Raw genomic sequence first — 11,757 nt, 5'->3', positions numbered from 1 at the left:
ATAACAATTGAAACTATGATACTATACTGCCCACCGATTGAGTTTATATTCACCATGAAGCAAATTAGGACAATAGTTAGCCTCAAGTGTCATCAAATAATCTAATGAGGTGTTAGATGACATATCCATGCTCCACCGCACGGTCTGACCTGCAAGTTTAGACCGTGACCGTGGAATGTTTGACACTGCATGAAAGTAGTAGATTGGTCATTAGTCGTGATATGACTTGGTTTTTAGAAGCAAATGAGTTGCTGTTGGGCAAAGATGGAGGCATTGCCACCGGCCAAGTGGAAGGTGGTTATGATAGACCTGAATAGGGTTAGCTCAGGACAAGGATTACAGAAAACAATATAGCAGACGTTTGAAGTATTTAATTTAAAAAAGTATAATTTAACAGGATAGATCCTTCATTCCTTGGGGAATCTCTCGTTTCTCAGGAGGTCTGATGCATATATGAATAATACCATGTTTTTTCAGTTTAGCTATCAATGGAAAAATCAACCAAAACAATTCTATAAATATTACTAATTCAAATTAATTACATGATTGTCACTTAATTCTACCATGTTTTTCGACCGAGCAACTTTTTCTTGCAACTGATTGATCAAATTTTCCGACGACCAATATGACCTTCAAATTTTCAGGCGACCGACAACTTTTTCCAGTTTAATGTCACTCTCTAACAATGACCTTCAAAAAGAACATGCTAAGTAATGAATTTTCTCATAATTTCTCTAATTTTATTGTATTTACGTACATATGTGAAGAAGAAAAAAGTAAACTCACACAACAAAACATAATTGAAAATGAAAAAGTTGCACGTATTTTTTTAAGTCACTATGTAAAAGTGACTTGAAAATTTTCAGCAACTAGAAAAAATTTGTAACCACAAGGACTCTGGCCGACAACAATTTTTGAAATTGGCACTGGTGGTATGTGGAGCGCTTGCAATGGGGACAAAAATATAAACGTTTCTATGTAACGCTTGCAATGGGGACAAAAATATAAACGTTTCTATGTAAATGTATTTATTCACAATTTTTAGAATGGACTAGTGGTATTTTTCCTTAAAATCTTTATTGAAAGGTGGTATTTCATTTGAATTTGCCTTACTTTTTAACTTTTAGGGTGTGGTGTTGTTGTATGTAGCATCCTATTGCGATCAAAGAAAAGATAAGTCCTATTCTTTATTTTGTCTAAAACAACTAAAACAGAAAGCCCTTCAAGTGCTATAGAATTTGTAGCATTTGTAGAATCTTCTTACACAAGTTTTGATGCACTGCAAATTTCTGTTTCTTGGCTGTGTTCCAGCAATGAACAAAAATGAGTTCCTTAACTTACCTAGAGATTAATAACTTTTAGCTGAGGGTTATCGGGTAATGACGGTCTCAGAGGATACTTGTCCTCCACATACTAATCCAAACACATTGTACTCGGAACAAAACTAACGGTACAAACAAACTAATAACATCAACAACTCCTTAATCAGTGAGTCATGAGAATCGCATGGACAAACATATATGGACCTCAAGTGCAATGGTAAATGCTCTTAACCAAATGACCTACAAGCCTCTCCCTTTGTCCTATCCTTTTATCGTAAACTTGGCTATTGCCATATGCCTCTTGTTTAGGTTATGTAGTAGAATATAAAGATCTATGAATTCCTCCTTATGGTGTTGTATTCCCCCGTTCATGCCTCTGTATGTTGCGATAAAAAGTTGATTTAAATCACATTTATTAGTCTTTTCTTCTTCAACTCACGGTGTCTTGAATTCAACCCTCTCATTCTCCTTACTGTAAAATATCGTTTGTATTAGGAAAAAATGCTAATTCAAACTGTTTTTATTTTCATGTAGCAGAGATGAAAAGTGGGTTCGGCCTACCAATATACTTGCTGGTGGGCCTGAGCAGAGTAGTCCACTTTCTTCTTCTTCGTTGAGAAATCCTCCCAAGAATCCCGAGTTCTCTGTTCTACCGTCCAGGTCAAACAAACACTTCTCAGATTTTCTTCTCTCACAAAACCCAGCTCTCTTCTCACCCCAAAAATGGAAATTAAATAAATAAAAAATATTAAACCTGCTCTCCTTATGAATTCATGCAACAGAGCTAATTGGTGGGCTGAGGAATCGAAGCCTCCTTCACCTCACCGCCCTCAAATTCCATCACAGTCACATAGTTGACTGTAAATTCTCCTTCTTTCTTCAATCAGATCCCCAGATTCCCCACAAGCTTAATCTGCCAGAAAAGCACAATACCCAGGTGGGTATTTTGTGCTGGAGTTCTGAAATGGCGCCAACTGCTTAGAGGAATTGGATAATGCAATTGGTGAGTTTTGAGTTTTTATTAGATACCCATGTTTCCATTTGCCTTTGATAATGGCTGCATGTTTTAAATTTCATTTCTTTTTTGTTACAATTTGATTGGCCTGTAGTAGCTTACTAGATTTATTTTTGTTCTTTTCTGTTAAATAGCAAAATTGCATCAAAACTTTCGGGAATTGAGGTACCACCTTGAGAAGTCGTTCTTAGAGCAGGGCCTATTGAAATTTGAAGTTCAGTGGAAAGATCTTAAGAAAGATCATAGCAGATAAAACGAGCAGCGGTAGGTTCACTTGTAACAAATGGTATATTCTTATTGTTCTCTCAACTTTATATCAATTTAGCTTTGGTTTTGCATATGATGCATTTTCGTGTGAGTTTAAATGTGATCTGAATTTAAGTTAGTGCATTGCCATTGGGATTTTTCACATTTGTTCTAGACTTCTAGTTGTTCCAGTACTTATTTGATGTTCAACGAAAATAAAAGGATCTATCGATACTTCTTTCCAATAGAAAACTATGGTTGAACTGAGTTTTTCGGACTTTCCAAACACAAAAGAAATAAATGAGTTTTGTTCTGAGATTCTTATATAGAAATTTGATCACACACCTTGTCAATCCAAATTTTATCTGAGCATAGTCCAATTAAAAGGCATAACTGAATATCTAGGGTTATTCTGTCATATCGGGACTGTATAGGTACATCTTTTGTTCGTGTCGAGGCAAATGCAGTGGTGTTTAACTTCTGTCAACCCATGGATGTTTAGTCGTTGTTGTAATCCTGATAATTCTTGCGGTTCTATTCCCTCATCACTTAAGCTTTTGGGGCCAGTGGTTAACTAACATGGTATTAGAGCCTTGTTAGTAGTTTGCAAGAGGTATTGGGTTCAAAACTTTTGATCTCGATGCCTGCTTCTATGCTGTGTGAATGGTGCATGGTCAGGCTGCACTACTATGTTCTTTTTCTCCTTCCATCTGTTTGTTCCTCCACATGCTGCCCATTCTGCATGTGAGGGAGGGTGTAAGCTTGGCATCCCTTGTTCACCCATTCCCTAACATCTTAAGCTTTTGGGACCAGGGCCTGTGTAATCCGTATCTATGGTAGAAGAATCTGAATATGGCATGTTGTATGCTTTCCCAATTAAAACTTCTTGTGGGGAGATTCAATCAATGGAAGAATATTTATTAGGCTTTGTTACAGTTATGATATGCGTCTAGCTTCCCCCCTCCCTCCTTATGATATGCCTCATGTTTCAAAATACCCCATTCCATCAAGTCTGTTGTGTTTCCGTTAACCAAGTTGAAGTGGCACTTACATGGAAAACATTTATGGACTTTTTGCTATATTTTTATTATTTTATTTCCTTATTGTGTTGCTTTGTGGTATTTAATGGTGTTGAATGTACTCCCTTAAAGCATTTGAATATACCACTTTTGTCAGCATCGATTTTTCTAATATTTGATGTCATTTTCAAAGACCCCAGATCTGTTTAGCTAGCTTCAAAGTTCATGTTATAGTGACAAATTCCCCTTCTACACTTTGTCGGAAAATAATCGAAGGGGCAGAAAAAGTTGTGTTGCACTTTCAACTGCAGGTGCTGAATACATAAGTGCATCTGAAGCCGCAGCTCAGGCAATATGGTTGAGGTTTGTTCTGGAGGATTTTGGAGAATTACAAACTGAAGCAACCCCTCTTCACTGTGACAACACATCTGCCATTGCCATTACCAAGAATTATGTGTTCCATCAAAAGACCAAGCACATTGATAGGAGATATCACTTTATCAAAGATGCATTGCAGAAAGGCATTATTGACTTGGTGTGTTGTCCCACAGAAGAGCAATTGGCAGACATCTTCACAAAGCCACTCGCAAAGGATCGATTCAGTCTTCTCAAAAGAATGCTTGGAGTGAAATCAGCTTTAGACTTAAAGGGGAGTGTTGAATTTTAAGTCTATGGCTGATTTGGAAATAAGCTGTGTATCAAATTTGTGCGTTCACTAGAGTTTAAAATACCAAGTGTGCAGCTCATAACGTTGTGGTAGGCTCCACGACACATCTTCACTTATCATCAATGTGGGAGATGGGGACTGCAAGAAAACACGTTGATAAAAAAAAAAGGTTATTTTTTGCGAATGAAATATTTGAATCGTTGTTTGGATGCTGCGCATGAAGTATGATTACATTTTTCTTAATTTTGCATAATATGACTACATTTTTTTTTTAATTTCGCATCAATTTGAACGGCGTCAAATGCTTGGAAAACCCTAAACCTTGATTCAAGTTCACTACTACAAATCCATTTATTAGTGTCGCTATGAAAACCGCCAAGAAATGTGTATTACTGTTGGATATTAAGCAAAATCCGACAGAAAACGAATGCAGTGGCGGATATAATAAGCGACAGAATTTCCAGCATCAGGAAATGAATTCTCCGATAGAAAATACTCTAAAACCGACAGAAATTGTGTCAGATCACTAGTACAAAAACATGTTTGCGCGACGTAGCAAATTTCGTCGCGCAAAGTATGTTTGCGCGACGCTAAAAATAAAACGTCGTTCAAAGCTGTTTTGCGCAACAAAACTTTGCGCGACGAAGACTGGCATCGCGCAAAGACATTTTGCGCGACTCCAGTCTTTGTCGCGCAAAGTTTTGGTGCCAAACCAAGATGTTTTACCGCTTTTTTCCTAATTTTGCGCAACGTAGGTACACCTGCGTCACGCAAAGGTTTTTTTTTTTTTTTTTTTTTTTTTTGCATTACTAAAGAAATCTCATGTCATAAAATTTAATTCTTAAATTGGATTAATTTTAATTATTAATATGCATCAATTGACGACCTTTTGTTTTCTTCCTGTTAATTCCTTTGTCTTTGGCTACTTCTGGGACGACATGTCCTTGAGTACTTGCGGTGAAGAAAGAACAAATTTTATGAATAAGAAAAAAATAATTTAAACAATTAAAGAAAATTAAAAATTGTTAGATGAGTAAGGACCGTAAGGTAACACCGAAAATGATATGACATGCAGTTGGGAAAGACGAGAGCAATGTTCCAACATCAACTTACTTATAAGGTCTTTTCTTGAGGAATCAACACTCAATAACAACCATAAGCTTTTTGCTCAACCGAGAAAGAATTCAACCCTTTTTTTACATACATTTTAAAAATAACAAAATATTAATTATTTGCAAATTTGCATTTTTACGTGTTTGTAATTACATCTTTGCCGTATGTTTTTGGATTTTGAAGTAGAGCTAGCCGTAATTGTACTTTGGTATGCATTGACAAAATTTTAGATACACCCTTTAATGCTAATCCAAATCAATAATGATTCTATTGAAGGATATTTAAAAAAAAATAAAAACTTTGCGCGACGTAGGTGCCTCTACGTCGTGCAAAGATGTTTGGCGCGACGCAGAGGTACCTACGTCGCGCAAAGTTTTTTTTTTTTTTTTTTTTCCCTTTTGCTTTTCTTTTGGGGTTCTTGCATTACCTTTTTCTTTTGTTGTATCCACTTGTTTAAATTTTTTTAATTGACGATCGAATTAGTTCATTGTATTCATATAGGGGTTAGGAGTGTAGTTCTAAAAAATCATCAAAATCGAAGTTAAAACTACCGTTAAATCGGGCTTTTCGTTTATAATCGTCGAAAGGTTTTGTCCCGTTACTTGATCTCTGAACGTTTGTCCCAAGGCCCATCTTTTGACAATTAAATATATATTAATTATATATTAATTATAATTAATTATATATATTAATTACCAATTAATTAGTACATCCTAAAGCCCAACCCCAAGGGTGAGCCCAATTTTAGTCTCCAGGCCTATTACTCTAATCACTTTCTATAAAGGACAAAGTCTTATAAAGTGATAAAATCTTTTGAGAATTGCCAATGTGGGACAAAGAAATTTCTACTCAAACTACTCAAATTTCCAACAATTAATTTATCCAGTTCTTCTCATTTCCATCTGCCCTTCTAATTGGATTATATTGGACGACGATACAGCAAAACTATCAGACTATACAATCATTGGTGATGAGTTCATTTTCTGCCATGTGGTTCCAAATGGAAAACAAAATAAAATTCATGTTGTCATTCCTGCAAATACGGGCACATTTGTTTGTAAAGGCATACGCATGTGGTCAATCCTGTGAACTCGCAGTCCTCAGGTTTCTTTTCTGCTCATTGTTTACAATTTATCAAGCTTTAGTGTCCTTTCTTCTTTATGGGTTGCGCTTATGTAGTATTTCGCTATGGCAACAAGAAGGGAGATTGTGTTTTCCCTTATAAACTAGATCCTGTACAACAAGGCGCTTGTTTTGTTTGCTGGAGTAGGATTCTCTCCCATCTTTTTTTTTCCTCCCCTTCCCTCCCCTCCTATTTGAATGGTCACGGTTAAGCCACGTCAACATCATCTATTAATTTTTTATAGCAAGAGAAAGACAAAATAAGAGAATGTGAGAGGAGGAGATGGAAGGGGATGAAAAGGGATGGAAAGAGGAAGGGAGAGAATCCTAGTCCTTGTTTGCTGAACCATTGTCAGAGTCCGTTTATTTGACCTAGTACTTCTCGTCACTGAAGTTAGTGCAGTTTAAGGGCATTAAAAATTGTCATTCTCTTGATTGATCATTCTCCTGCTGTGTGTGTATAATCTCAAGCAAGTGTTTGCTTCTATTGGCATCCATTTTCCTAACATTGAGGTTTTCCCTTTCATGCAATCAATGCACTATGGTGCATTGTCAAAATCCAAAACAGGTATAAAACTCAACTTTGACAATTGCATGATCCTATCCCTTGAAATGTGTTCTAGTCTTTTATGCCATAACATATAAGAATTGTCAAAATTATGCATTCTTTTGGCAGTTGTGTTCAAAATACTTAACTCATTGTTCAATAATGTGCATTGTATTTTCTACAAGTGATCATGCAAAACAGCTTTTCCTATTAAAGACCCCTTACTAAAAAAAATTATGCATTCCTTATTACCTATGAAAGTGACACCTTCATCTACTAACTTAGATGCAGACAATAGGCTTCTTCTCATTGCAGGCACATACAACACATTGGATAACTCTAACACAAAGCCAAAAGACAATTTGAGTTTTACCCTTCCTATAGACTCAACTGTAACTCTGGTTCCCTCACCAACATAAACGTTATATGCATTTGCTTGTTTTTGTTTCTCAAAACCATGCAGTGAATTTGTTATATGCAAAGATGCACCAGTATCAAACCATCAAGAATTTACAGGAATTTCAATGAGATTTGATTCCTCACAGACATACACATTAGTCCTACCCTTAGTCCTCAGCCATTCCTTGAATATTTCACAATCTTTTCTATAGTGACCTTTTGTTTTGCAATGGTGACATCTAACCTTTTCTATGTTTTTAGTTTTAACCTTAAAATTGTTAGACTTAGAGGAGTTGGGATTCTTAGCAGGCACATAAGATTTATCAAGGTATTTGACATAGAAGTTTTGCCAGAATTTGGATTGAAGTCTTTCTTTTTTGAAGTCTGCACAAAGTAGTCTCAACTTCCTTTCCTTGTCCAGCTTCTGTCGATTTTCCTCTTGAACACACTGAGATATAAGCTCATCCACTAACCATGACTTATTTTGAGTGTTGTAGGAGACCTTCAGCTGACTAAACTTCAAAGTAAGTGCTTGCAAGATCATAAACACCAGCTGTTTTTTCACAAATATTCATGTCTAATGAATTAAGTTTTTCAGCCTCATCGTTCATCTTCATAATATGATCTCTTATTGAACCACCCCCTTCAAACTTGTAGGTTGTAAGAAGAGTCATATACTAAGCAATTTTCAGCCTTTTGTGATTCCTTGAATTTGTTCTCAAAGGATCACACCTTTTGATGCCTCCACGCACAATGTCAATCATCCCACTTTCCAAAATTGACAATGCCACTTTGTTAGCTCTTGTCCATCTTTCAAACTCTAACTTCTCAGCCTTTGAACTCTTATCAGTAAGAGGTGCAGGCTATGGGGTATCCAGTGCTATGTCATACTCATTCAATGTCAAAAGCAATTTTATTTCCCTTCTCCACTTTCTGTAATTGCTTCCACCAGTGAGTATAGGCACATCAACCAAATTCATTGTTTTTAGTGAAACTGCAGAAGATAGCAATGAAATCATCACTTTGAATCTTTTGGGATTCTTGATTTCTATCTATTTCACCATGTAATCCTCACCATGAGTCAATTTTGTCATACACATGATCTCATATTTTAACAAAGATAACCATACATAGAACAAACAACTCACAGAGGATTGCATTCAGGAATCACATTCAAAAGTGCAATTTTGTGTTATATCACACCATATATATCAAGAATAAAAAATTCAATAAACTCAATGTAAAACAGCAGCGGGAACTTGAAATAATTGTCAATTTAGCTTATTGATTTTGATATCCTTGATTCGAATCAGCAAGATCCTAGTATAAATCTCAATTATATGCAGAGACATGGTGTTCTTTAATTCAAAATAATTTAACTATAGTCTAAAGAAAGGTTTAGAATTGGCACTGTAGAAATGAATAGTGGTTAATTTCAAATTAATTACAACCATACCATTGGTATTTCTGTTGGTTTTGGGTCAGTAGCCCGGCCCTCAGCCAGCCCCAAATGTGTTGGTTTTAGCTGGGAAGCCCGGCCCTCAGTAAGGCCTAAATTATTTAATTACGTTTTTGCCCATCACAGATTACAATCCAATGGTAGCCATGGTTTTTTATGAAGGGCAATTTTGTCCTCTCAGATTTGGGCGAGATTGGGGTGTCAGCGGGCAGCTATCATTTGGTCATGTTCTATTAGGGTTTCGGGGTAGGGCCTGCGAGAGAGAAAGAGAGAGAGAGAGAGAGAGAGAGAGAGAGAGGCACAGAGACAGAGAGAGAGATGGCGATGGAAGGAGAGCGAGGGGGAGGGGTAGGGGTCTCGGCACTGTTGATGCAGATGGGATGGTGGGTATGGTCTGAGAAGACCATATGGGTCGTCGGGATTTCAGGGAGACGGGGTAAGGGACATCGACAAACCCTACTAAGGGTGGGGTGTGCCGGATCTTGCGCTGCATGCCTGAAATCCAAAGATAAGTTTCTTTTTAAAATTGTATTCTTTAATGTTGCCTTGGATTTTCTGATTGTTTAGTATGTTAGGTCCGGTTTTGGGGGAGTTGTGATTTTCTAGAGAGAGATGGATGGGGAGATAGAGGTAGACAGAGATAGGAGAAAGCATGGATGTGTTCATTTTTTTGGATTAATTAATGGGTTAGTGCACAGGGTCAGTGAGGAGAGAGTCACAGAAGGGTGTATGGCAGGGTATGGCTTTTCGGTTTTTCCTTCTGATTGAATAGGGTATGTACTGTTTCAAACTAATTGTTTATTGTTTTGTTTTCCTTTTGCTTTGTTAGAACCAAAATTTTCTAGTGTTTGCTTCTCATTCCTCTGTTGGTTGATTTTTTTTTTACCCATCTCTTGGTTCCTTATGTATTCCTTGGCTCTGTCTAATTTTTGGTTGTGGGCTGATGCTTGCAGGTGAACTATGTGCACGGTTTTTTGGACGAGTTAGGAAGATCCACATGAACTGGTATGCTGCTTTGTCTTTCTGTTGGATTTTTATGTTTATGTTCTGTTGCTCAGAGGATTTTAAAATATTCTAAATCTGTTTTGTAAATGTGCTTAAAGATTGAACGCGTTCTTGAGTATTAGGCATGTTGTTTGGATTGAATATTGGAGAAGATAGAGGGTTAGTTCCTTTGTTATGAAAAAAGGAATTGCTGTCAGAACAACAAGGATAGAGGGTTAGTGGGTGAATGGTGAAGGGAAAAAGGTAGGGAAGATGATACACATGGAGTGTTGGGTGGTCACTTTCCTTAAACAATAACAATGCTTGGAAAACCCTAAACCTTGATTTAGTTTTTTGTAGGTTTCTATCGAAACTTTAACGATTTGGTAGGTCTTGACCGAATGGTTAAGTTATTTCAGTGGATACGTGCCAAAATATTGAATCCTTTCATTTGTCACAGACTCACGTACTCTAAGGCTGGAGCCTACTGAAAATACGCATAGCTTCAGTAGGTATCTGCTGAAACTACAAATAGTTTTGAAAGATACCTATTGAAACATGTACAGTTTTGGTAAATACATGCTGAAACTTTATGTGGAGAGTATGGAGTGGACTATGTGATTAGTTTGGGTAAGGTGGATGTTCTCTAAATTATTTAGGGTTGTCTTAAGGTGACGTCATTGACACTTTGAAAAAATTATTATACACTCCTAAGTGTATTTGTCGGAGAGTGCACGGTAAGGCACGTAATCTCTCACATTTTGTTAGAGAAAAAATGATGAACTTTATAGGATGATCGCCACAAATTCCTATTTGTTAAATGGTTTCGTTAAGTACTTTAAAATCTAGTGACTTATATTAGTCGAGCTCAATCTAACGTTCTAAAACTCTAATTTCCTGCTTGACAACTTAGTTATATGGGAATGATTGTTATTATTTTGATCAGATTAATTATTTAATGTGGCTAGAGAATGGTTTTATGCTTCGTCAGTTCTTAAATATGACGTATATTGTGAATGGCGATGTGATGAGACATAATGATTTATATGTTGGATGAAAGAGAAATCATGATTTTCATGGGGGTTTGTTATGTAGCCTGAGTCCAGGAATTTCATGTTGTCAGGTTATAATAAATGATGGAGGTATGCTATACTTTTCTGCTTGAACTAAATGTGATAAACATTTGATTTTGTGAGTGATGAACTACGAATGGTTTGATCCTTGTTTAGGGTACGTAGGTAGTCTGACGAGGAGGTTAGATGCAGCCATAAAACTTACGAAAAATTATTACGTAGTTGGATATTGAGTTATGCCTTGTACATATATCGGAGGCGGGATATGTTAGATATACGGATGCTGGATGACGTCACGCGTCGATCCTGGACGTATGTTGGGTTAGGGGCGTGACAATTTTAATGGTATCAGAGCAAATGATCCTACTCTGTAATATGCAGTGTTCTCGAGTTCTTGTTGGTGTGAATGATGATATGCATTATGGTTGCATGATTTCACAATTTTTGTGAATAAAGTGGCATGCATGTGATATATATGTGTGTGATGCATATATGATTTACATTGTGATTGTGATGCAATTACCATGGTGATTATGAAATTCCGTTAATGTGGATTATGAATTTCATTGATATTGCATTATTTTATAAATTTTATTTATGTGCACTGTCTATATTGTCAATCCTTATGAAATGCATTGGATTATTTGAACGTGAAGGAATTTACTAGAATATGAGCATTTGACTCAAGTTCTGGATAAATCTTAAATTGGATTGGTATTATGTTATGAGTTGTGAAAATATTTGAATGTAAAGTGATTGTGAACTGGTTTTTTGTTAAACAATACCAATGC

The 11,757-nt window shown here is 36.4% G+C and overlaps 1 long non-coding RNA gene across 2 annotated transcripts; it reads left to right on the top strand.

Moving 5' to 3' along the window:
* Positions 1-1,904: 1,904 nt before the first annotated feature.
* LOC114823914 (uncharacterized) lies at positions 1,905-4,478 on the top strand. 2 transcript variants are annotated; one of them, XR_003771987.2, is made up of 3 exons: positions 1,905-2,325; positions 2,472-2,623; positions 3,796-4,478. It is a non-coding gene; the product is annotated as an uncharacterized lncRNA (long non-coding RNA). The 2 variants fall into 2 exon arrangements; XR_011579218.1 differs by having other exon boundaries at positions 1,915-2,325; positions 2,472-2,601.
* Positions 4,479-11,757: the final 7,279 nt, after the last annotated feature.

Source organism: Malus domestica, chromosome 03 (genome assembly GCF_042453785.1).
Source record: "Malus domestica chromosome 03, GDT2T_hap1".
In the NCBI taxonomy this organism is placed as follows: domain Eukaryota; kingdom Viridiplantae; phylum Streptophyta; class Magnoliopsida; order Rosales; family Rosaceae; genus Malus; species Malus domestica.
Note: the sequence above shows the minus strand (reverse complement) of the source record. Positions and strands in the feature narration are given on the sequence as shown.